Genomic DNA, 25,238 nt, shown 5'->3' on the forward strand with positions numbered 1-25,238 from the left:
AAATAGAGGCTTAGTGACAGTGGCCACAGGCAGCATTCAAGGAAGCAAGTGAAATGCAAAGCAAGCCTTCCACAGAATCCACTGGATTTATCCTAACGCAACACAACTTATCACAAATAACAAAATTAACAGACCTAAAGACATTCAATTCAACAATATTAAAACACATTCTGAAATACTCACACTTGTTTCACTGTTTCAGTTACAGTAAATTCAAGCCCTTTTTTACCATCAGTGAGTCACAACAGGATCGATTGCTCCAGCCAAATCAAAAATAAATGCCAGTAACACCACCAACCTGAGAGGCAAGCTGCAGACCCACACCTTTCGGGAGCAAAACAAGGCAACGTACTCAAGAACAACAAAAATCTATCGTGAATAAAGCCATTTCAGTTATATAAATTTAGAATGAAGAACTACGAAATGCTTCTAGGCTTGGATTAATACTGAAATTAATAAGCAGAACAGTCTATTAATTTATAACAGAAGAGAGACAAAAGCCAGTTCTTATTAACTGTTAAAACTCTATAAAGACGACTCTCTTCCAAACAACACTGGAATTTAGAAACATTATTATAGATTCAAGATGCCTTTTTTCCAACTTCAAAAGAAATTCTGCTTGAGTTTTCTTTATAGCTTTTGAACTATTGCATAACTTTCTCAAATATCAGTGATTTTAGCAATTTCACTCTTGTGCAGATCAGTAAGCTTACCCACATATTAAAATTTTGCTTCAGTGCTTAGGAAAGCTACAAAGAATCAGCAAAAACACTGCCTACAAAGAACAGATTTGTATTTCCTCTCCAAGCCACAAAATGTAGAAGGTTAGAAGCTGCTTTTTTCCCCTCCATTTTAACGAAACCTTAAACTTTGCATAATTAGAAAAAGCTCTTTCCAGTTGCTGCCATAGGATAATAAACTCTTAAAGGAATATGCAAAGCACAGATTTCTACTATAATACTAACTTATATTTCCCAATTGATTTGTAAAAAGAAATTGTTCAATTTTAACATAACGTGATTATAATTAACATTTTATAGAAGTATTTAGAATAATAGTTTGTTTCAAAAACTAAGATTTCTCACTGTCATAAGTATTAGAGCCTATTCCATACCAATAACTGGAAACAAAATTGGGCAGAAAGCATTCCAAAAACTAATTACCAAATAAGATCAATAAAACTGTGTTACAACCACATGTGAGCTTAAATATTTATCAACTTAAGAGAATAAAACAGATGAAATACTGTATTTACAGGATAACAAGCTAATTTATTACACAATTAGTCAAATATGGTTGAAAGAAGCCAGCAACTATATAGCCACCTTTGTAAATGCTTAGTGACAACAACTTAATTCTTAAGAAAACCCCTGTTATCTCCTGAAATCTCAAACCTCTCCTTCAGAGGTTTGAGATTCTTATCGTATCTACTCAAGAACTGCAACACTCATTTCTTTTAAGATTTTCTGTTCCCCTTACCTTCAAAAATAAGGATTGTTACTAATCTTTCATCATCTGGAAAAGTAACAATGCAGTCAAAGACGGAAGCAACTATTTCAATGTTAGATGTATTCCAAGTAGGCAACACAGAGAAGCAAATAAAAAACCTAAGCCTTGACTTAGTTCTGTCATCTTCTGAAAATCCACAGTAGCTCAAATCAGTTCACATGACGCACATTCAACAGAATTGACATTTTCTGAAGTGCTGTATACATAGTTTGACAACATAGAAGAATGAGAAAAAAAGCAAAAAAGCACAATTATCCTTTTCTCCATGCCACAATCAAAATAAACCGTACCGATGAAAGCTGCATCTGTATGAGGAGTATTTTGCCGATGTAGTCTAACTGTACTAGACAAACAGCTAGGAAACACAGATAAAGCCATAGGCTGTAGTTTCACAAGCACTTTTTTCCCCTGCAGTACCAGCTTAAGCAGTCCTCACCCCTCAGCTGTGCTGGCACAACTGTTTGTGCAGCTGAGCAGTGAGACCGGTCAGGGAATCGATCCAGGCTAAAAATAATATTTTTCTGATGGTAAATTCCACAATCTGCTTTGCTGCACAGCCACCTGCAACAGTTACCCTAGTGCAACGGAGGGGCAAGGCAGGAATAAGCAGCTAAGGTCAGGGCAGCTCACGCCAGTGTTGACATGGAAAGAAATGCTCATGAAAACTACATTCTTGGTCTTCAAATGTTTTGGCGTTCCCTGAGTAAGCGCATTATCCAAACATTATCCAAAGGAGAAGAATACCACCTCACAAACGTATAAAAAAATGGCAGGAGGCTTCCACCTACTTTTCAGGAAATACTGTTTAGGGGGTTGGGAATTCTCATGGAAGCTATAATTTTTCAAAAATAGAAGTCAAAAACAACAAATCACAACAAAAGAGGAAAATCAGCTGTAAGCTAAGACAATAACATCAATTTCCAGGACCTTTACATGTAAGCACAGTTTTGTGCTATAAATAAAGTAACAGGAAGACTAAAAATAACCCAATTATTCTTTCAATATTAGGTACCCTGTTTACAATAAGGGCTATACCTTATCCCCTCATTAAGGCTTTACCTTCAGTAACAGTAGGACAAGTCTTTCTTTTAGTAATCTGCATCATTTCTCAAGTTTTGCAGTCCAAAGGAGCTACTGGACAAACTCAAGGCCACAACAACAAGGTATGAATCCCTGCTGGCTGTGCACCACTGAGACGATTTCAACTCTGGGGGACAGCCTGGAAGACAACCTACTCAGGTTCACCAATGTATGAAGAAGTCTTCTAGACAGAAGCAGCTTTATATCATGTTAGCACAGCATGCGAGTCACAGTGAACACATGCCCGTGTCTCAACCACATCCAAAAGGAGCATCCCTGGCAGGAGCTCTTTTTCCTCCTCCTGTTTACAGCACACAGATTTTTGAAAGGATTGCAGTTAATACCTGAAAGCAAACGCTTGCTTTTGTTTAAAAGAAAAAAATACAGATTTTTGGGAACAGTCGTTCCTATCTTATTCACGCACACGCTTCACACACTCAGGCAAGTTTCCCAACACCTCTCACAAAAATTATTCACTCAAATTAAAGAAAGCTTAGTGACATGGTTTAATGGTAGACTTGGCAGTGCTAGGTTAAAGGTTGGACTAGATGATCTTAGAGGTCTTTTCCAACCTAAATGCTTCTATGATCCTATAAACGTGCCTTTTCAAACAACATTGATGCATTTTCAGTTTGAGAATTCAAACAGCCAAGTCAGGCTTTTATGACTTCTCTCACTGAATTTGTGTCACAGCATTCATGGGATACTTTAATGCTATCTACTCAGAGAATCAGGGAATCAATGCATTTTTTCACCTGTTAAGTTCAGATGTTTATAATCAAATTTAATTCAAACTACAATGTAGAATTTCAAGACAGGTATACCAAAATTAGTGTTACAAAAATTATTTGAAATCAGTAATTGCCAGAAAAAGATTGCACTTTCTCTTCGTCACTGGGCAGTGGCAATTCCTCAAGATGGATCATGTGCAACCGATCTTGTTCGGCAGCAGATCAGATAATAATCATGAATTTTGATGTGGCCAAATACTCAACACAAGTGTTATCTGTTTATGCACACACACCATCTAAAAATGGGCATTTCCTCTTATGTAAGTCCTACCACCTTATTATGGTGACCTAGATGCACATAAATTTATACGCCTTCTCAGAAGATCATACGAGGAGTTGAGCAAACAGCTCACTGTCACTTGCAGGGATTCCTTCCCAAATACCTTTACAGAGCTCTTTTGCTAAATGTCGTCAGGTTCAGTGTCCTGCATCACAACAGGTTTGTAGGCAGAGTTTTGTTACACATTGTTTAACAGTACATCATTCATTAAAAGCCAACAAATTATCCTAAGTGAAGTTTCTTCATCTGTTTATCACACACCTGTCCCAGACAATTCAACCCAGTTCAACAGGTTGCTGCTGCCACCTATCGGAAGAGATCATCTTCTTTCTCTTCCACGCCACCTTTTCTCTGGTTTGCCCACTCACAGGATGCTTTAGAGAGGCAATTGCATTTGCTAGTAGAGCAGAAAGCTGTTCTTTGGCGTGGGCTCTATCAGTGTCTAGGAAATTTAACTGTCTAGAAAAGGGACTAGGAAGTGTCACAATACAAGCACACATGTAGGGGGAGAGCACAGGTTGGGAATGCATTTCCCTTGTTAAAAGGAGGGAACTGTTAGGTTGACACTCATTTCTGATCATATGCACAGGAAAAGTCACAGACCACTAGAGTTAGCAGTCAAATAACATGTTGCTAGTTATAAATGAAGTGACCACTTCTACTGCTATCTTCAACAAGTATCTTACCATACCATTTCTGCTTAAATAAACTGTGAACAAAGTTGGTTTCTCAAGCTTACTGCTTTTATATATACACACTTAAAGACACTTAAGCCTTTAAAAACAAACATTTAACTGACTTTTGGCACCTTTTGTAATTCTTGGTTTTGCATCATTTTTGATTAAGATGTCCTGTTCAACATCCTCGTAAGTTTGCAAATGACACAAACCTGGGGGGAAGTGGCAGATTCACCTGAGGCTCCTGCTGCCATCCACAGGGACAGCAGGTTGGAGTAGCGGGCTGAAAACAAACCCATAAATTTCAACGAGGAAAAGTCCTGTATCTGGGGAGAAACAACCTCAGGCACTTGTACATGCTGGGGGCCACCCAGCATGAAAACAGCTTTGCAGAAAAGTACCCAGGAGTCCTGGTGGACACCAAGTTGAACACGCATCATCAGCAGGGCGCCCCTGCACAAAGGCAGCTAATGGCTAACAGCATTCCCAGCTGCATCAGGCAAAGTATGGCCAGCAGATGGAGAGGTGATCCTTCCCCTCCACACAGCGCTGGGGAGGCCACACCTGGAGTTCTGCGTCCAGTTCTGGGACCCCAGCACAAGGGAGGCATGGGCATACTGGGAAGAGCCCAACGTAGGTCTGCAGGGATAATGAAGGGACTGGGGCACCTCTCCTGCAAGGAAGGCTGCGAGAACTGGGACTGCTCAGCCCGGAGAAGAGGGGGCTTGGCAGGGATCTCATCAGTGTACATAAATACGTGACGGCAGGGTGCAAAGAGGACGGAGCCAGGCTCTTTTCTGTGGTGCCCAGAGCCAGGGAAGAGGCAATGGGCATAAACTGGAACGCAGGAGGTTCCCTCTGAGCATCAGGAAGCACTGCTGCGCTGTGCTGGTGGCTGAGCACTGGCACAGGTTGCCCAGAGAGGCCGTGGGGTCTCCCTCCTTGGAAATCTTCAAAAGCTGCCTGGAAAGTGGTCCCGGGCAACCGGTTGTAGGTGGCCCTGCTTGAGTAGGAGGTTGGACCAGATGACCTCTAGAGGACCCTTCCAACCTCAACCACTCTGTGATTCGTAGTTCCATTAATCTTCCCAAAACCTGAATTAAATCCCCTAAAGTTGCAGGTGAACCTAAGATGAAGACACTGAGATCAAGTTGGCCCAAACGCTAGATATTCCATGAACACATCCACAGAATAGTTCTACCCCAGCATGGGGGAAAAATAAATAAATATCCACATCAAGAAGCAAGTACAAAGCATAAAGTAATCTGAATTGTATGGTTAGATGGTAATTTACAGCAAGAGCAGTCTCAAGCATGGCACCAGAAACGCGACCATGACACTTCTGCTTAGATTGGTATTTTACCGCTCAGTTATGAAAACCCTTCGGAATAATAATTTTTCACCTAGATGGTTGCACAATTGTAATTTTACAACTACAACTTTACAAATTACAGTTAATCCAAAGTCATCACCAGAATGAAGCTGACCAGAAGCGTTTGCAATTTCAGATTTAAAAGTATGAAACTGTAGCAAAAAAAAAAACCCGATTGCTGTGAAAACAGAAATGAGCCTTGCTTTTCCGAAAAGCTTCAGACAAGAAAGAGAGTGAAGAAATTCTCATCAGTATCATTCCTTCTTCTCTCTCATTCAAAACAAGCAGCAGTTACGCTCTTTAATGGAGCGGATAAAGCATAAGAGTCAAAGTTTTGAGAAATTCTACGGTATACAGCAAGAGCCTAGGCTCCACACAGCCTCTGCCTGACAGCATGAAAGGAAGAGAGTAAAACCACTCTAGAAGCAGTTGAGAACTCAGACTTTCAGTTTTACATTCAGCCGTAACATTAGTCTACCTATTCTGACAATTTTGTCAGACGAAGACTTGGAAGGGAAGGAACCTGTCTTACTCTAGCTGCCCTGTCCTAATTTCTCTTTTGCTTTTCCCTTTCATTTCTGTCACCCAGACTGCAACCATTCCAAAGATTAAAAAAAGAAAGACCTTCAGCATCTTCTGATTCTTATAACCAAAAAAACACCTCAATCCAAATTTATAACCTTGAATTATATGAGCAGACTTTGCTCTTTTGCCTGGAAAGACAGAATTTTGTGTTTTAAGAACAATCAGATTCTGAGGTGGTTATCTGACTTCAGGAGCCAAACCTCCATGAACACCAAGCATTGTGCAAATCACCGAGAAACAACTCGACTTGGCTCTGTTTCCTTTGCTACTTGTTCCTGTCATCTCTTCACACATATCCTACTAGTGAGCAAGAATACACTGAGAATAATCACAGAATAAACATATTCAGAAACCAACACTTCAATTACCCTACATCCCTTTTTCTCCACTCACTCATCTACTAAACAGTAACCACAAGTAGAAATTTCACTTTCAGATCTTCACAGATTTCAACAAGTTCCACTTGCTGCAATCAGCAAAGCAAAACCAGCTACAGATGTACTCTGAAATAGAGCTGTCACTATAGGCTGGAGGAAAAGGTTAAAAAATGCGTGCAGAAAGATTAAAGTACATATTCCCTTGTAGGATACCCAAAAAAACGAACAGAGGAGAAAGGCCCTCAGAAACAGCCACTAACAAGAGCGATGAAATCTGCATAGTGCCTGGAAGTTCCTGTTGTCAGCCTGGAACAGTACTACTTACAAACACAGTCCTCCATACAGACAGTTCTTCTGTGTGCCTACATGACTTGTTGATCCAGTTCTCCTCGGAAACTGCATCTGCTCTTGAAGGATAATTTTACTGGCTTCTCTGCTAAAACTCTTATCTACATCAAAACATAAGACATCAGAATGACTTTAAGACCCAAAACCTGGTCTCTCGTACTTTAATTCCAGCAGCCTACAACATACTACATTTTATTCTCTCAGCTCAGGAAAGAGGTGACTGAGATACAAAAAGAAAACTAAAAAAAAAAGTGAACATGATCATAACCGAGAAAAGAAGAGGCCGGAGCTCAGAACAGATTATCAGAGAAGACCTTCCCAGCACCCCTGGTCACAAAGCCTGATGTCCCTACTTGCCATTTGCTCAAATACCAACAAAAGCAGGTATCTGTTCGACATGAATGACATTAAAGGTAAAAACAAACATGTATGGAAAAACCAAATAATTTGTTATCAACATATTTATCTAGTTATATAGGAAATATCTGAAAACTATCATCGCAATCCCTTAACAGAACAGATATTTAGAGCATCACTGCCCCTAACTGCTAAAGATAAAGGGAAGAAATTAAAAAAGTTCTCTCTTACAAAGATCTGTAATCCTAGGCTTCTTTTTTAAAAAGATATTGATGATAAAAAACCAATTCCTTTCCCTCATTTAAAAAGTGAAGGAAGAACCTGGATTCAGAACTGTCATGAGATCTGAATCTAATTTCTTAAAGAAGAAGAAATTAAACGAGCAGTTCAAACCTAGAGCAAAAACTCATTTGCCCTGGGCTCGAAATTAGAATCTCCAGCTTTTCAAGGAAAGCACTCTCCTTCCTTCACACCTTTCACAAGCAGCATATTTCTTACTACTTGAAAAGAGCTTCAGTTAAAATGCTCCATCACAGAAAACACCATTTCTTCAAAACAGAAAATAAACATTGTCAGTATAAAGTGCTTCACGTATCTATTAAAGTATACTGTACGAAATAATTATATTACAGACTAATGCCCTATCAAACAGAAGAGCAGAAATCAGTGAAAAATATTTAAAAATATTTCTTTTCAAAACGTAAAGTGCTTTTTTTCTTAACGTAGGAAGTGTTTTTTAAAGTTTAAGGATGACTAGCTAAAGTAATCAATTCTACGTTTCTCTTATTACAGTTAAGTGAAAGCAGAATTGCTCTAATGAGAGCAAACATTCTTGGTTATTTTAAGCATTTGGAGAAAGTTTTCATGCATTTACTCAAAGACATATATTTTCAGAACAGCAGACTTAGATATAATGTAATAATGAAACGTAAGATTAAGAGTTATTAAGAGTTAAGCCCGAAGATCTAATAATAGAACACATCTTCAGTTTTGTGCTTTGCTGTCCTTTATTTTACCCATACTTTCCTGAGAAAAAGACTGCCATTACTACAGAAAAATGCTTGACGTTACCTTGCTAGGCTTATAGGCTTCCAGGCAGTATCTAAACAATTCTCTCGCTCTCTTCAGGCATGACCAGCGATACCTTGTCCTGCAGGCTCCACAGTGGTGAAGTCTCTCACGGTTAACTCCCTTTCCATAGTGATTTGATCAGCTGAGAGGTGGGTAGGCAGAAGGAGGCTAATGAGCAAGGAAAAAAAATCCACCCACTGCTTGTAAGTACATTTTCAAAACACTTCCACCTTTCGTAATAAGTGACAGTATCATTTATCACTACTGAATAGTAAGAAGAGTAAAACGTGTGATCATCGTAGGACACTTTGGTATCAACAAGAATGTCCCATGCCCTGTTTCCCACAGAAATAGACGCATGCAGAAGGAAAGGTCTGAAACAACTGCACCAGTGGGCATGGAATCAGATAACTAAGCAACTTCTGCTCCCTTCTCATTGACCCTAGAGACCCACCTTGAGCATCATCTTGGTTTCTTCCACGGACTTGGAGGTTTCTTTTCCCAACAACCCCTTACACCATTCTCTCCCGGTCAAGGAGTACAAAGGATAACCTCACAAACATTTTTACTTCCGGGCTGCTATGGTTGGTTGAATGTTTTCTCCTCCGTTTTCTTTTTCCCTCTTTACAAAACTAAGTCATTTCTTTAGTTGATGGGAGAAGCGTCACTTGGAAATGCAGCATTTGTGTAGAAACTTACTGAAAGCCAGACTTCAGCAAATTACTTTCTGCATCTTAATAAACCAGCCAAGTCCCTGACTAATCCACCATTTTCTCGTGATGTTTCAGTGACAGGAAGGCTAGATACTCCAGCCACTCCTAAGAACACAGCTCCAAAACAACTCAGTATTGCTACCGTCATTCCCCCTGCTCCCAAGCAAGCGTATCCCCTCTCCCTCCTGTGATCTGAGCCAACGCTGGCACGCATCTGATCCTGCAGCAAGCCAGTTCAGGGAGCAAAACCAGAGGGAAAAAAAAGTAGGGTTAATTTTCTGCTAGATTAGCTTTGATTCAGACAAATGCCAGTGCCAACGCAGGGAAAGGGGCTGAGCCAACTCGGATCTATAAATCACACCCTTTGGTTTTCCTGAGGGTAATCTTGGAGGAGGGAGAAAAAGCCCTCTGTAAGCATTGTATAGTGTTGTACTCAACACTAGAAGAGACTTCTCTGATTTTACATTGCCTTACCACTAGAACAAGCATTTAGGAAGTAAGACATCTAGTACAGCTACACAAGACTGGCTGTGTCTTAACTGCTGTGTTAGAAGACAGCACAGAAAGCAGAAGCAGGTGGAGAAGCCTCACGAAGACTGGCATGACACCTTCAAGAGGGAAGCTCCAAGGGGTAGGGAAGAAAGCTCTTCAGCTATTAAACACGGCACCACAAAGAAAAGTACAGACACACGGGTCCACTCTTCCGTCTCTCCTCCTCCCTAGGAGAGGAATTAAAGCCCTTGGGTAGGAAGGGAGCTTATACCAGGAAAAGGCCTACAGCCAGGCTGCCGCAGCTCTGGGCTAACAGAGCTCAAGCTGTATTCATGCACGGCCAGCTTCACCTGCACGACTACGCTGGCAGCAGGTCCTCAGGTAGCAGAAGACTTCTTTCACAGAACAGCTGCCAGGGACAAGGGGAGAGAAGGACAGAAAGGTGGTCATCAAAACTGCAAATTGTTTTCACTTTCTCCTCTGTTAGTTCCCAAGCTAACACATAGAAGGACAAAACCAAGGACCCCATTGCACCACTTCGGAGGAAGCTCTTATTTTCCACTTCTTTTCTGCCAATTTCTTAGGAGTTGGTCAAAAACTATCAAAACCCCATTAACATGGGGGGGGGGGGGGGAGGGGGACGCGCAGGGAACAATGACAAAAAAAACAAAACCCAATCTTATACAAGATGAGATAACAGTCACTAGCAAGGAAACATCAAATAGAAATATTCATGTCTGTGCCAACACAACTAATCTTTCCTGTTGCATTTCTTCAGGGAGCATATTTTACGCACAAAAAGGTAAAGGCAACAGACATCTCTAAACAGTTGTACCTCTAGCACCCACTTACTTTTCCATATTTACCTTCTTTAGAGAATTAAATACAGATCTCCTACCCAGGAACTGATAATACATCACTTTAAAACTAGCCCCTCTGCCCCAAGCACTTCCCATGCTTCACTACAAATTTTCTTCAAAGAAGAGAAAGACGCCACTTTTTCTCCAAGCATCTCTAAAAGAAAGGTGTGATCACTGTGCTTCCTGCTATGTAAGGGACTAACAACAATGATTTTTTTTCTGTACCTCATTGCGTACAGGATTTGGGAAGGGGAGATTAACAAGGGATGAGGAAACGTATGTTGGGAAGAGCAGAAATGCCTCCAGTATTCGAGGCCTCCCAATAGGTATTGTTTCCCTGCTGCTACAACTTAACAGATGGCCACCGATCCTTTCACAAATTAACCCACCTTCCACTTTTTTCTACCTTCAACAGCACCTACTCACAAAAGGTCCTGACACCAGATACAGACCAACAAGAAAAACAGATGAAAATACCCTGCTCTGGAAAAGGACGGTAAGTAATAGAAGAAAGAATAGAAAAGATGCCTTGGTGCAGGGCAAGAAAAGAGCTTCTAACCTTTTAAAGTCCTCCACTTTGTCATGCTGTACGTGAAGAAAAACTGCTGCAACACAGGCAAGATTTAAAGATTACCCCCTCAACAAAAAAAGATAAAACACCAAACGACTGAAAAAACCCACAAACCAAAACAGGGGACATGGGGCTGAGGGAAAGCATAGAGATAAACCCTTATTTAAGAAGCCAGAAATCAAGATTACACTATCATCTAGCAGCAAAAATAAAAGAAGAGCTGCTTCCTGAAACTGACAAACATGTACTATTAAACTATGAAATCTAACCAACATTTTTAATTATAAAACCGATTTTTGTACATATTAACATCTGCCAAAAGTGGAAAAAAATAACGTTTAACAGATTATTTAAGTGTTATGTTATTAACTTGTCAATAATTCTGAAAATGAATTTCCCACTCCCTTTATTAACCACTTATTCTCCCACTCAGATTTGATGTTGTTGTTTTCTAGATATACCACCGTGTAGCCCTTAACCAAGAAATTAGCTACATCTCTTTACAACCGAGTTAAACACTGAAAATATCAAAGCGCACACAAGTAAGAACTTCCAATCTATTAAGCTGCGGTGCCTAAGTGTATTCTTCTGACCACAGATACAATCAGATACCAGGTGCTTTCAGGAAACTAGAGCGCCAAGATCCCATTTTATAAAGATATATTAAACAACTGCATGGGGGAAAAAAACTAAGGCTGTATGGATAGCTATTCACAACACAAAAGTAACAATATATTTATTTCATTTGTAACAAAGATAAGAAGCCTGCTAATAGAGCTAGACCAACTTCTGAAAGATGAGATTAACAAATGCAGACAGAGTGGTAAAGGATTTGTTACTATTATACTTAGCTTTGTATTTGAGGAGAATTCAATTTTTCACCCATTCCAATTTTCTAATATTTGTCCTGCAAAAATACTAAGCTGTGGGCTACAGGCAGGGATAATTTAGAAACACAGATGCGGACTTTTCACAAGAGCTGGCAAGAAGAAAGGTATGAAGAAAACCTCTGAACTTTAATTTTGTGATAAAAGTGCATTTTTTCCCCATAGATGAATAGCAAGATAAGTATTATTCCTTCTAATTGCATACAGTTACAGATTCAGAAGTGAGGTAGCGACAACAAATTCTTGAATTCAGAAGGTGCACAAAGCCATGCTGCCAGGCTCCTACTAAATCAATTTCAAACCTTTGCTAGTTGATGCATTTACATCAGAAAACAAAACTAAAAAGTCAGGAACACGAGGTGCAACTATGAAATATGAAATGAGAACGTGCTTCTGAAACCAGTGAATTTTGACGGCCTGAGAAGCCGCTGCACACATTCTGCAACATTCACTGACACGACAGCGTAAGGTGATGACTTGCCCTTATCACACACAGGCAACAGCTTGAAGTCGCACATACACAGCTGAAATACTATTTTGCTGTAATACTCCTAAAAACTCCAAACCAGAGTTTTTCGTTTTTGTTTAAATTAACAAAATCTCATGCTAGCGTAACGCTGCCTTTTTTTTTTTAGCTGAAGCATTCTTTTCCAGCATGAACTATATTATGTTGAGTCAGGCTGCAGGTCTCAAGATCTCATTTGCGTTGGCAAGAAGCTCCCTGCTCATTGATGGGGAGTGGAAAAAACATTCCGCAGAGCTGCCATTGGCTCCGCACTGCAGAAACACAAGCTACAGTTTGGCCTGGTCTTTTGGCCAGTTTCAACAGGAAGGAAGCCTGTAGCTCCATCAACTCTGCTAACACCATTAGGTGGTACTTGGACTTTCAGATACTCTCCGTCACTGGGAATTTACTTGAAACTCAAGTCCACAACAAAAATTTAATCAAAAGCAAAATAATAAAAATCAAACAACAAAGAGGTGATGGCAAACTTCAGCACCTAAGTAAGGCTTAAATACTTGTGGTTCATACAGCATTTTGTACGCAGGTGGACATTAACAGTAAACTTTAGCTTCAAAAAGTTGTTCAGTATCTGCCGGCCCGAAATCTGAACACACAGGCCATATAGGTAACTACTCTATGATGTTCCAAAGTCCACCCAAAATCTGCAACTTAAAGAAAGAGAACACCTACACACTGATTTTAATTTACTGATCTTCAACTGAGGTTTTACATTTTTACATTCACTAGTACAGCTGAATAGCAGACTGTAATTTAATAGGTTCACCAGTTTCCCCTCATAACCATTAGAGATCACAGAAGGCTCTAACTCAAACCCAGCTCAAATAAGACTCCTCTGTAGTATGCTGGTGAAACAGGACTATATTTACAAAACATCTGTTTTGCTATCCCATTTTAACCAGGTCTTTCCTCAAGTGTCAACAACATTGCATCTCTTTTCTAAGTGACTCTCCATCCTTCTTTCCCTCCATACCTCACTGCAGTTAGGCTTAGCCATTTGCCACGCTTTCACCAGCTTCAATGGGACCTGTACATCCTACCACGTTGCAACACCAGGCTGCAACATTTCCAGACTAAACGCTTTAGAAAAAGCCAGCCATCCTTACTAAGAAAGAGAAGACTGCTATGATTCTTATAGGCACCACCACTCAAAGCTAATTAAAACATGCCTGTTTAAAGCATTTGAGATTCTTTGATTACCTCCAGATAACTCGAGAAAAATTACTGCTACCATCTGTCACCCACGCAGGCCGCTGGTGAAGATTTCACTGTCAGAACCCACACGCCCGTTCTGTTGGTGAAGTCAGTTCAAGCAGTTCCTGTCCCACTTGTTCCAATGGCTAGCTTTTAATCTGCATTATTTCTGTGATTCTGTTAGGGAGCATGTAAACACGAGCATGGCCACAGGCTGGCAGAGGTGACTTCTTGAACTGACCTTACTGCTTGGCTATCACCACTCTTAGGACTGCAGTTTCATGAGAGGCTTTCTTCATCAGCAACACAAGCTTAAAGAACTCTTTATCCCTTCCTCCTTGCCTCAGCTGTGCAGAAAAAGTTATTTGTGGGATCAAACTACAAACCACATCAGTGAACTATGGGGAAAGGACAGCAAATCCATATGCTAGAACTGCTGACGCGAGAAACATCACCCTCAGCATGAAGTTACAGGACACTGCTGAACTGATCTAGCGGCTCTCCAGCACCAAGGAGGAAGTCTCCTTCCACGAGACCACCTAAGAAAGGTGAATAGCAATCCACTTTTTCTCGTTCATTTTCTAACTCCTTATTCATAGACTGACCTGGCTCACAGACAGCTGAAACCGATACCAAAGACCGGCCACTTGTGCCAGGGAAAGAAATTTTCACCTCTCAGTCACAGCAAACTATCAGACCGGCCCAGATGCTCACCACCATTTGCATTTTTACATTTTTCTTTCTTTAAAAGTGCTACCTCAAGGGCACCTTTACGTATACCCTAAGAGTACTCATTTACATAGAAATACTGAGAAGAGTTAGAGCACCCCGTGGGGGCAGGAAAGCCATATTTCACATCAATAAGACTACTCACCCCAGCGAAGGGGGTTCTACCACCATTTTGCCTGTATAACTGCACTGCACTGGCAATCTCTGCAAACATACAACTACATTATGGAAGGATCTCACACTTGCATGCATCAAAAATAATGCAAGTATGTTGGTATTGTTCACAGCCTCGACAAGACCTATTTTCACCAAAAGCGTGAAGATAATAGATTAGCATATTGATATTTTTCCCCTCTGCAGTATGCGTATGAAAGCACTACTGGGAGAACTGATATTTTCCCTTCAGCCTGGAAACCACAGGGGTTTTCAACGCTTTGTAGAGGAAAAAGAAACAAATAATGGGTATTTTCTCTGAACCATGCTGCTCAACACATTACCTGCTTGAAACAAGAGGCTGGAGAAAACAGAAAATTCCCCAATCCAAAGGACAGTTGCTCTCCTGCTGCTTACAGTTTATTTTTTTCATCTTTCACCAGATACTGTGGAAGAGGAACCCCAGAAGTGATGTACTTCTTCAGGGCTGGGAAAGGAAGATTGAAACATACTTCTTGTAGAAGAGCTGGAACTAATTCTTTATCAACCCCTTTCATACATACCTTCACGTTAAGTCCTAACTCAAATACAGCATAAGTTACATTGCTTAAAAATTTGTTAGTTGTCAAATTTCTACTTGTATTCAACCCATTTAACAAAAGTTTTCTCATTCTGACTGGATCCCTCAGTGCAGTACCACAAACGCAAGCCAGTGTCACAACTGGAGCAGCATTCCCAGCTCTGATACACCTACCTCTGCCCTAAGCAGCCACCACCAAACACAGGCTGGTGAAGTTCCGACTTAAGTAATCTCATAACTTTTGCATGAATCATTCAGACAAATCTTAAAAGTCTTGTGTCAAAGCAGCTAAATGAATTACTGCTATTGAAGACAATGCTGCAGCATGCAGGCAATTTTAACTTTTTTTTTTCCTTTAAGATAGGCACTGCTTAAAATCACTGAAAAACTAAGAATAGGCATGTAACAAATGAAAGCTAACATGAACACTTTGCTAAACGTCTTTGTCTAATCCAATATATGTATCTTAGTAAACATTTTATTATTCATGGGACTGCAAACTCTTCTGGGACTGACTTAAATATTTATACAGTGCTCTGCACAATAGAGCCTAATCCAAGTCAAGTTCTTTAGCCAATACCAAAGCATAAATAAAATACAATAATCTAATATTGGCAATTACTCCAGCAAAACAGTTTAAACTACACAGTCTCAGACCAAAAAAATAAAAAAAACACTCATTTACCACAGATCTGACAAATATACTTTTTTTTTTTAAAAAGGGAGAACAAGGCACCATTTTTTTAAAAAACTGAAGCAGCTTTTTCATAAGCAAACGTGAAACACACTGCTTCCAGAACGAGCACCTTTCATTAAATCCATTCAACTAGTAGTTATCAACCTAAAATGCCTTTTAAGCTCACTTATGCTGAGCTCATGGAGATTCCCACTGTTGTTCACGACCGGCTTAAACCTGTTAGATTAAAGAAGGCTCTAACAAAAGTAACCTACCATTCCCTTTCAAAAAAGATGTTTTGTCCAACAAAGGGAAAGTAGCAATTTGAAGCAGATGAATGAATTGAAAGAAATCCAAGCACAGAGCTCATGACACTTTCTTTGTCTCTCAGGAGAGCCTGACCAGAGCAAGGGCAAACAGCAACAGATACTCTGAAGAGGAAACAGAATTGAAAAGGGAATGACAAGTGCTGCACTGTTTTCTTAAGAAGGAAGATGAGTTTCCGAGAAGAACGGTTAGAACAGGTGAGGAAAAAATGCCGAAGTAGTAAAAACAAACAAACAAGAGGGCACTAACATCTGAATTGTGAAATATATACCATGTATTTGCAAAGGGAAAGGGAAAGCGAAGAAAGGATACGAACAAAGAGATCTACTCTTTTCTAGGTCACCTACAATTATGAAAGGATGGCAATAAAAAGGTGGTTAGAGGAGATAAATTCTGTATTCTGCAAAATCTATATCTGCATAGACAGATTTTTAAAAAGTCAAGAAAAAATAGAATGTTGCGAAGACAGCACAGTACTGTAAAAATAAACACCTAGCACAGCAAGAGTACAGACTTTCTGAAGGGTTTGAAGACAACCTGAATTGACAAAGGATGCAATTACATGCCACGCTATACAACTTCATTTCTTTGAAGTGTGGATTTTTTTTTTCCTACAAAGGTGAAACTGTTCATAATTTTTTCCACCTGAGGAAATCAGACCTAGGACTTGCGCAGGAAAAGTATTTTCTGTATTTCTAACCTTCAGTATGAAGTAGAAGCCCCCCCCCCCCTTTTTTTTTTCCTAAATAGCTTTAGGAAAATAGATGATTTACCTGGATGTACACTTTACTTATAGTTTCTGAAACATCAGAAACATCAGATCAGTGACAAGGACAATGTCTGATGTGGTGGTTAGGTTTTGAAGCCCATGGAATTTTTTTCCAGTTACACTGCTGAAAAAGTAAAACATTCTGAAAATACAGTGATCAACAAATTATTATTATTATTTTCTTTAACAATACAACAAAAAAATGCATTCTAAAGCCCTAAGTTTGACAGCTTTCAGGAATTCTCCTAACAATTACTCCTTGGACATATATTTACGCTTGATCTTTGTACCAGTCACCTGCGAAAACAGCAAAGCCTCTTCTTGCCCAATAATTAAAGAACATACATTGGAGCAAATAGAATCGAAAGTTTGCTGTTAAGTGTGTTTCACCTGCCTGCCAGCGAGTTCTCTTCCATTTTGGCTAGCATCATTTGTACAACAGAGGTCTACCAAATAAATACTTATGTCAAGATTCAATGAACTAGATCAGAATCTTCACTTGGAACTGTAATAACAAGTAAATTATTTCAGACATTAAAACAGTTTGATGCTACCGTGGCTCATCTTTGCAGGTGAACCTATTAGACCTGGGAGCACGTTAACTACGCCGCTGCATGCAACAGCCCACATAGGTGTGACTGAATTATACTACCATGAGGCAGCTAGTCAGGTCATTTAAACTTTGAAATGAGATGTAACAATGAAATAATGCTTTGGCTGTAAAGTATTTTGAGAGTAACATGTATTTCTTATGCAGCTGAAGCAACTGCTCCCTCACGCGCATTCTTGCCCCGTGCTGCTGCGTGCCGGAATAGGCGTAAGCACAGCCCTGCAGTGAGCCAGACCCACACAGACAGACACGCGGGCACAGAAGAGGTTTCACGCGTGGAAGCAACGGCACCACCAAACACCCGACAGGCACCTCACCCTCAGCGTTTTTATCACTGCAACACCACCACCTCAGCAGCACGGCAGTCCACCTAGCTACCCTATGTACCGCACCTCTTCTCCCCCTTCAGTCTTCATCTTCTTAAGAATCCTTTGTAGCATGAATTTTATTTAGTAAACCGAAACTGGCAGCTGCTGCTCTCCGAGGAACTGTCCCACGAACTGCAGAGCTAGCACAGCCTCATTTCCCACAGGTATGCGCTGCTCCGACCGTGCTCCCAAGTTCCAAGGAATCACCTTCCACCTCTATCCCAGATGCCCTTTATCCTGCCCCCTGTTCCAAGCACTACCCACAACGTACCTAACCTCTCCTGCCCTCTAACTACCGGCTGAGAGGAGGAGTACTGCCCGTCATATCTAGGTCTTACCCCAAAGACAACTGTTGGTTGGCCAACCGGCATGCTCAACACAGGTAAGCGCTACGCTCATGCAAGACTTTCCCCCAAAGAGATCCTGTACTCAACGAAGCCATCCATTTTAGGAAAGCTTGTTAAATAATATTAAAATGCAAAATCTCTGAGACCTTGCCTCTTGGCTAATTGTGTCTTTGATGAAGTTAGCCGATGAGTTCAAAATTTACTGAGGCACGGGATTAAAGAAAACATAATCGCTCGAGACTTGTGTCTTCAGAAAGGCAAATTAAAGATGGATATATGCTACACAAACAGAAGACCAAGATGTCAAAGACCTGTCTGGAGCAACATTTTAACATTTCAGACAATCCTCAAAAACACCAATTCTATTCAATTTTTAGGTCTGCGTGTAAAAACGTGTGAACAAAACTGAAGTCCAACCTCTTCAAAGGTAACTATTTCTTTAAAAAAGTTGTGCAGAAAATATATTCATCTCAGCATCTTATCCACATGAGATCAGTTGATTCTGAATTTCCAAGTTCCAAAATTTATATTCTACTATGTATAATTAAGGTTTCTTAAACTGCATTTACATGTTCCTTTTAATAACTATTTGCATCCTTTGACCATTTCAAACATGTTTTCAAGGCGGTGTAAAAGTCTCAAAGATTAAAAAAAGGCCTCTGCAAGTTTTGTGAAGACTGACGGCTATGCAGAGAAAAGCACCTCAAATCAGAGCCTTCAATGAGGGGGAAAAGCAGGCGGAAATCTGCCTTCTCTGCCGGCAGCGCCAGCACGCCGAGCAGTCAACATGCAGATAACACCAGATTTCATTAGATCTGACACAAGCTTAAATACTTAAACAACACCCAAATACTAACTTAAGAAAATCATAAATATCTCGTAGCTTTGTCTTTTTTCTTTTTGGAAATTCTAGCAAGCCTAACCATATCATGATTAATGGGTGTACACTTCTTAAAAATGTTTTTAAAAAAGTACATGCAACCTTCAGATATGCTATTTTTTTTATTTTTTAAACCATTTCACACTGCTAAGTCAACACTTCTCTAAATATCAAAGGCAGCACAAGTTTTACATCCCTTCTGAAATGCTAACAATTAAATAAAGGAAAAACTAGATTCTGCTCATAGTACAACCAGGATCTGAATGAGTTTTAAACCACTCATTATTAAACACAGTGAAATTTGATCTTCATCTCTGTTCAGTATAGTAATGAGCTATACATTTTTCATACTGCCACAAAAATTGATTATACATGTATTATATTCTTAGCAAAATGCTTTATTTTTAACAAAAAATATATATTTTTTTTTTACTGAAGTTCTGTGGCCAGATATTGAACAAAACTATTCAGCACACTACCGTAGGTAATGCTCAACTTCTTGCCACCAAAATATACCTAAGACATTCTAAAGAGAATAACTATTTAACTCCACCTTGGCTGCACCTATGACAACAAGATCATCTTTAGTGATGCCTTTCATTCAAGGACCAACGTTCTCCAATTATATCAGGATATCACATACACACAACACCAAACTCTCAACCTTAATTATGTGCAACTATTCCACTTGGCTTCACTAGAACCAGATTACTAACTGAGGAACACCAAAATCCAATGGCAGTGTAACACAAAGCTAGAAAGAATGCAGTGATGATCTGTATACTCTCTGGAATACATTGAGCTTGCTGATCAGTTCAATAAAATAAATTCTTCATTTTACTATAATCATACAAAAACGGTCTAAAAAGCCTTGTGTCAGGGACAGCATTAATATTGTCACAGTGATTTTTCTGGCAGGCATTTTTAAGAGAAGGTGAAACTGAAACGACTGTTATACTGTAACCTCTAACTGCAATTAACAGTTTATCAAAAGTTTTTATCCAACTGTGAAACCGACAGCTTTCTCGCTCTCCCAGCTGCATTTATATATGTGGAATCCAATCAAGATCAGTTTGCTAATCATGGTTCCAGATGTTTTAGAGCATCCACCAGCATTTTTCCTGTTTGAAATACAGAGTATATACTTTTAGAGTTGAGATAACCTACTACGCAATTGAGGAGGAAAAAAATGCAAAACTCAAATCATTGTACACATTAGTGGAAAAAAGTTAACTTTTGCTTCAATCATTTAAATATTTGAGTTTTGAGTATAGCTTTAAAAATCCAGTTCTGAATCACTGGAATTTTTGTTCTATTTCCTGTAAAAGCACCAACAGCAACATCATTCGGCATTCCACTTGCAACAGTTCAGAAAAGATCAGCCTGATCCCTCAGTCCTAAATTTACAGTCACTTCATAAACTCGAGGTCATATCTGACCAACTTATTTCTTCCACTGTTTCCAACCAAGAAGATCACAGTAAGAGGGAGGAACTTGCAATAGGATGAAGAGCAATCTAGTTTTATGTTTCAAAGTACTTACTCTCAAAGAAAGTTTGCCAAAAGCACTTTAAGCTCCCTAGCAAAAAAAATATAAGTTTGCTGAAAATAATCTCTTCAACAGATGACAGGTTTAATTCTACAATGCTTAAAAAGCATACCAGTTATTCATAAAACTAAAGACCATTATGAAACAACACAACCTCAGCCTTCAAAGCAATGCAACGGTGAGAAAAACTACTGCTTTCTTTCATCGTGTCACTGGATGAGAAGGTTCTACCAGGACACCATCATAGGAAGAGTGCCCATTTTCAAGAAATCTATTTTCATACCAACAAATTTAAAGGAAGAACCCATTGACTTCTCTTGATGTTTAGATGAAAATGGCTTACATTTCACAAAGATTTTGAGAGCTGGTATGCACGAGGGCAGCATATCAAGAAGACGGCACTGCCCACATAGATAATGGTATGGAGGATGCTTTATCAAACATCTCTCAGTCGCAACACCTCCTCCAACAGCTCCACCCACTCCCCTCTGGAGGCTCTCCTGCAAAGCAGCAAGAGGAGCAATGACCCAGGTCCTCCCAGGTCTTAAAAGAAACTGACAGCCAGCTCAGTGATCCTTCTACTACAGCGCAAGTCAATGTACAATCTGCAAATGAGCCTCTATAAGTCCAATAGATAAGTAACTTCAATGACCTCAGAAGTGACTGAAGCTTTCTTTTAAATTGAGGGCAGAACTTACTGAAGCTGATGACATATAGGTCTCCTAATCTGTCAGGGGAACTTCCCTCTTGCCAAGAGACATATACAAGATAAGAACTGTGAGTTTTGACAAAACCTAATTACAACAATACAGATAAAGAACCAAATCGAAATATTTAGATGAAATGCAAATGCCTAGCTATCTGGTAAATCACTGGCTAAACTGAAAATTATTCTTGATTTCAGCAAATCATGGCCAATCATGGCCATGCTACTGCCACAAAGCCGCTAACCCGCCTTACAGCAGTGCACACGCAGTACAATTTTAGCGTCTATGGTTATAATGGAAAACAATTTCAGCAGTTGAAGAGAAAGACTTTTAGCGATTATCTTCCCAATACCTATATAAGTCAGAGAACTGAAATTATATGCAATGCCATCTTCAGCACACTACAGATGAAAAAAGTGGTTTCTGAATTTCAACCTGTATCGATACCTTAAACTAAAGGTGACAAGAAAAGCACACCTGAAACCTACTCCTTGCAAAGAAGTGTTTTTTGGGATTACTTTTTTTTTTTTTTGAAAGCCTGTACTTACTGCCACTAGTATGGAAGTACCTACAGGTCTTGGGCACAGACCAGGGACTGCTGTACTACCAAGTAAAGGACAAAGCACACGAGGCCCCTGCGCTGAAGGCCTTGCAGCAGCTCAGGGGACCGGGCGTTCAGACTTTCAACGCAAGCCTTTCAATGAATGAGACAAAGTACTACACACCTCTCCACAGCGTTCCCAGGTCTCTCAGGGGGGCAAAACTGAAAAAGAAACACAAAAAAAACCCAACCCCGACTACACCCATCTCCTGCCCTCCCAACCCCTCTCATCAGCACCATTTCAAGACCTTCTCCCCAACGCCCAAACCGCCTCGAATAATGGTAACGGGCGCCCCAAACATACTATATATGGCCTCGACGCCGGCCAGCCCCCGCCGGGAAGCCACCGGGCGCCCGGGACCGCACCTCGGCCCCAAATGGCGGAGCCTCGCCCGGCGGCCGCACACCTGTCACCTGCCGGACCCCGGCGGATACCGGGGCCGGGCTGGGGCTGGGAGCGCTGGAGGAGGCGAAGAAGCTTCCCCCTCCCGCCGCCGCCGCCCCGGGGGCTGCTCCCCGTCGCCGCGCCGAGGCCTCCCCCTGCCCTCGTCCCCGGGCAGCGCCCCCGCCCCTCCGCCAGGCCCCGGGATGGGAGCGGAGCAGCCCGGCCCGGGGAGCCGCCGCCAGGCCCGCCTCGGCGGGGTGAGCCTTACCCTGCTGCTGCCGCTTCTCCTCCTCCTCCTTCCTCCTCCTCCTCCTCCTCCGCCTCCTCCTCCGCCGCCGCCACTACCGCCACCAGCGCCGCCGCCCGGCAGGGGGGACCCCGCCGCCCCGAGCCGCTCCGCAGCCTCCCGCCGCCGCCGTCCCGCTCCGGGGGGGGAAGGAGGAGGAGGAGGAGGAGGATGAGGAGGAGGAGGGAGAGAAGGGGGGTCCGTGCTGCTGCCGCGGCGGGCGGGAGAAGCGGGGCGGCCGGGCTGTGGCTGGGTGGGTGCTGGGTGGCTGCGGCGCCGCTGCCGTCCTCCGCTGGCACCGCCGCGGCTCCGCGTCGCGCCCGGCCCGGCCCCCCCTCCCCCCGCGGCTGCTGCGCTCCGAATCAAAATAGTGTCACAACATGGCGGCGGCCGCCCAGCATCGCGAGAGCCGGCCCCGGGTGCTAACGGGAGCGGGAGCAGCCGGAGGAGGAGCAGGAGCAGGAGGAGGAGGAGGAGGAGGAGGAAGGGGGCGGGCGCGCCAATGGGGGACGGAGGGAAGGGGAAGGGGGCGGGGCCCACGGGTGCGGCGCTGTGCCCGCCCCTGTCCCGCCACCTCCCCTCTCCACCTCTTGCCCCGCAGTGCCGACGAAAGATGGGTTAAAAAGAAACCACACACACGCGGAACACCCCAGTATCTCGAAGCAGTTGTTTTGGGAGGGGGTTTCTGTCAGAAATACTGGTGCTGTCTCTGAATACCGTCGCGCTTTTTACAGGGTGCCCGATTCCCATCACTGCTCCCGTCATCGCTCACCAAAATCCTCTTTATGAAATGCTGATCGGCAAGAGCGAGTCTGCATGTAGGCTGGCAGACCCCTCTTCCATGCCCTGCTCAAAGCCCTCTTCCATGCCCAGCTCAGTGGTCGCCAGCACCCACAGAAGGGCCCCCCGACCTGGCCTGGAGCCCCACTGGCCTTTGAGCAGCAGGCCCCATAGGTCCTCTTGCAGAATTCAAAATGGATCAAATCCCTCCTCTGACAGAAAGACAGGCATCCTTCATTTTAGTGGGACATTCAAGTCAGTCCTTATATTTCATCTTAAAACAACTTTCAGATGAGTTTATAAAATCATCCCGGTTCACAGTTGTTTTTTTTTTTTGTGGAGAAGTGTTATGTTACACTGCTGACTCTTCCACTCTTGCTTTATTTCCTTTCTTCCTGCTTCCTTGGTCTGTTCATCCTCACTGCTCTTAGCAGGTGCTGACCTAGCAGTGGACAGTCTGTACGTTCGTTCTTGCATAATCCTAGTCTGCAAAGTACAGCTAGAAACAGAAATGCTGTAGAATGAATCTTCATCACTGGTAGCAGAATGAAACTCTATGACTCCCAGCTTTCAGACACGACTATACGACTGTATGACTATAAACTATAGGACTCTACAACTTTCAGATTTCACTGTACAACAGTGGTACTGTGCAGAAATCATTTAAGAGAAACTTTTTTTTTTTTTCCCCAACCTTAACTCTCAAAGGCACTAGAGGTTTCCAGTGCCTTCCAGCATATGAAAGGAACCACAAAACTGCTAGGCTGTAGTCATTCTAAAACCCTAAAAAGTTGCAATATCCTTCACAGTGGTGCAATGAGAGAGGGCTCTAGTTTCTTCACAGGACATCAGCTGAGAGATTGGCCAATTGACACTTGTGATATAAAATGACATAAGCTAACAAAAAACGAACATACATTAGGAAGGAATTAAATTATTTGTGACATAATTTAGGCTAAGTGTCCTGTTATAAGAAATTAAGTTTTCTGACATCACAACAATGGATATTTTCAGAAATGGTTAAAAAATATTTTCCAAATGAAAGTACTAACTTGTAAAAAAACCCAACCCTCTGAACCACATTCAAATTGTCAGAGTAAGCAATAGCTGAGACTAGTTTTGTTTGGAGTAGGCAGGGAGAGAGAAAACACAACACCAACGTGCCTGATAGTGAGATGTTATGTTGGGAGATGTTATGTTGGGAGGGAAAAAAAAGGGGGAAAAAGGAAATTTTTTCCCCCCTCTAAAATATAGAAATATAGGCGTGTATATACATTCCAGTAAGAATTAGTCATTTTCATATGCTGCAACAGAGAAGTTTGCAGTTCTGCACATCAGCAGTATGGCACATGAAGTGCACGCGCCCAAAGTTTATTACCCAGCTTGTCTTGAGTCAAGGTTATAGAGGGCTGAGAATCTGCTGGAATTTGTTTATTAGTTGTAAATAAAATAGTATCTCCCCCAAAGAAGCCAGGAATGAAGACAGTCTCTTGCAAAAATGGGCACTGGGGCATCTAGAAAGAAGACACAATGGAAACATCAGATCACAGAGAGCCATACTTGGGTTGGCCCACTGTAATCGTGCAGATGAATTAATCAAATCTTCTTCTTTTGCAACCTGTGCTGTAGACAATTCATGATCTACCCAAGTCATCTGCCCAAATGCACTGCTGTTCAACTCTTCCAGCACAACTGTTTCAAATGTCGCTAAGCAGTACCTGACCTTTCAGACAGATGTGACAGTATACTTAAATGAATACATCTTGTGCATTAGAAACCGAGTTTATTTTGTTAAGTTAAATACC

At 41.5% G+C, this 25,238-nt stretch overlaps 1 protein-coding gene across 4 annotated transcripts in view; it reads right to left on the reverse strand.

The window, feature by feature from the left end:
- The window catches only part of TAB2 (TGF-beta activated kinase 1 (MAP3K7) binding protein 2), a 62,412-nt gene extending 39,745 nt beyond the window's left edge, over window positions 1-22,667 (reverse strand). The window contains exon 1 of one of the 4 annotated variants that reach the window (XM_040552521.1): window positions 22,390-22,667. The gene's annotated coding sequence lies outside the window, so the exon portion shown is untranslated. Of the gene's footprint in view, window positions 1-8,447; window positions 8,588-22,106 lie in introns of those variants that run through there. The other 3 variants (XM_040552519.1, XM_040552518.1, XM_040552520.1) reach the window with 3 other exon arrangements.
- Window positions 22,668-25,238: the final 2,571 nt, after the last annotated feature.

The sequence above is a fragment of the Cygnus olor genome, chromosome 3 (genome assembly GCF_009769625.2).
Source record: "Cygnus olor isolate bCygOlo1 chromosome 3, bCygOlo1.pri.v2, whole genome shotgun sequence".
Taxonomy (NCBI): Eukaryota; Metazoa; Chordata; class Aves; order Anseriformes; family Anatidae; genus Cygnus; species Cygnus olor.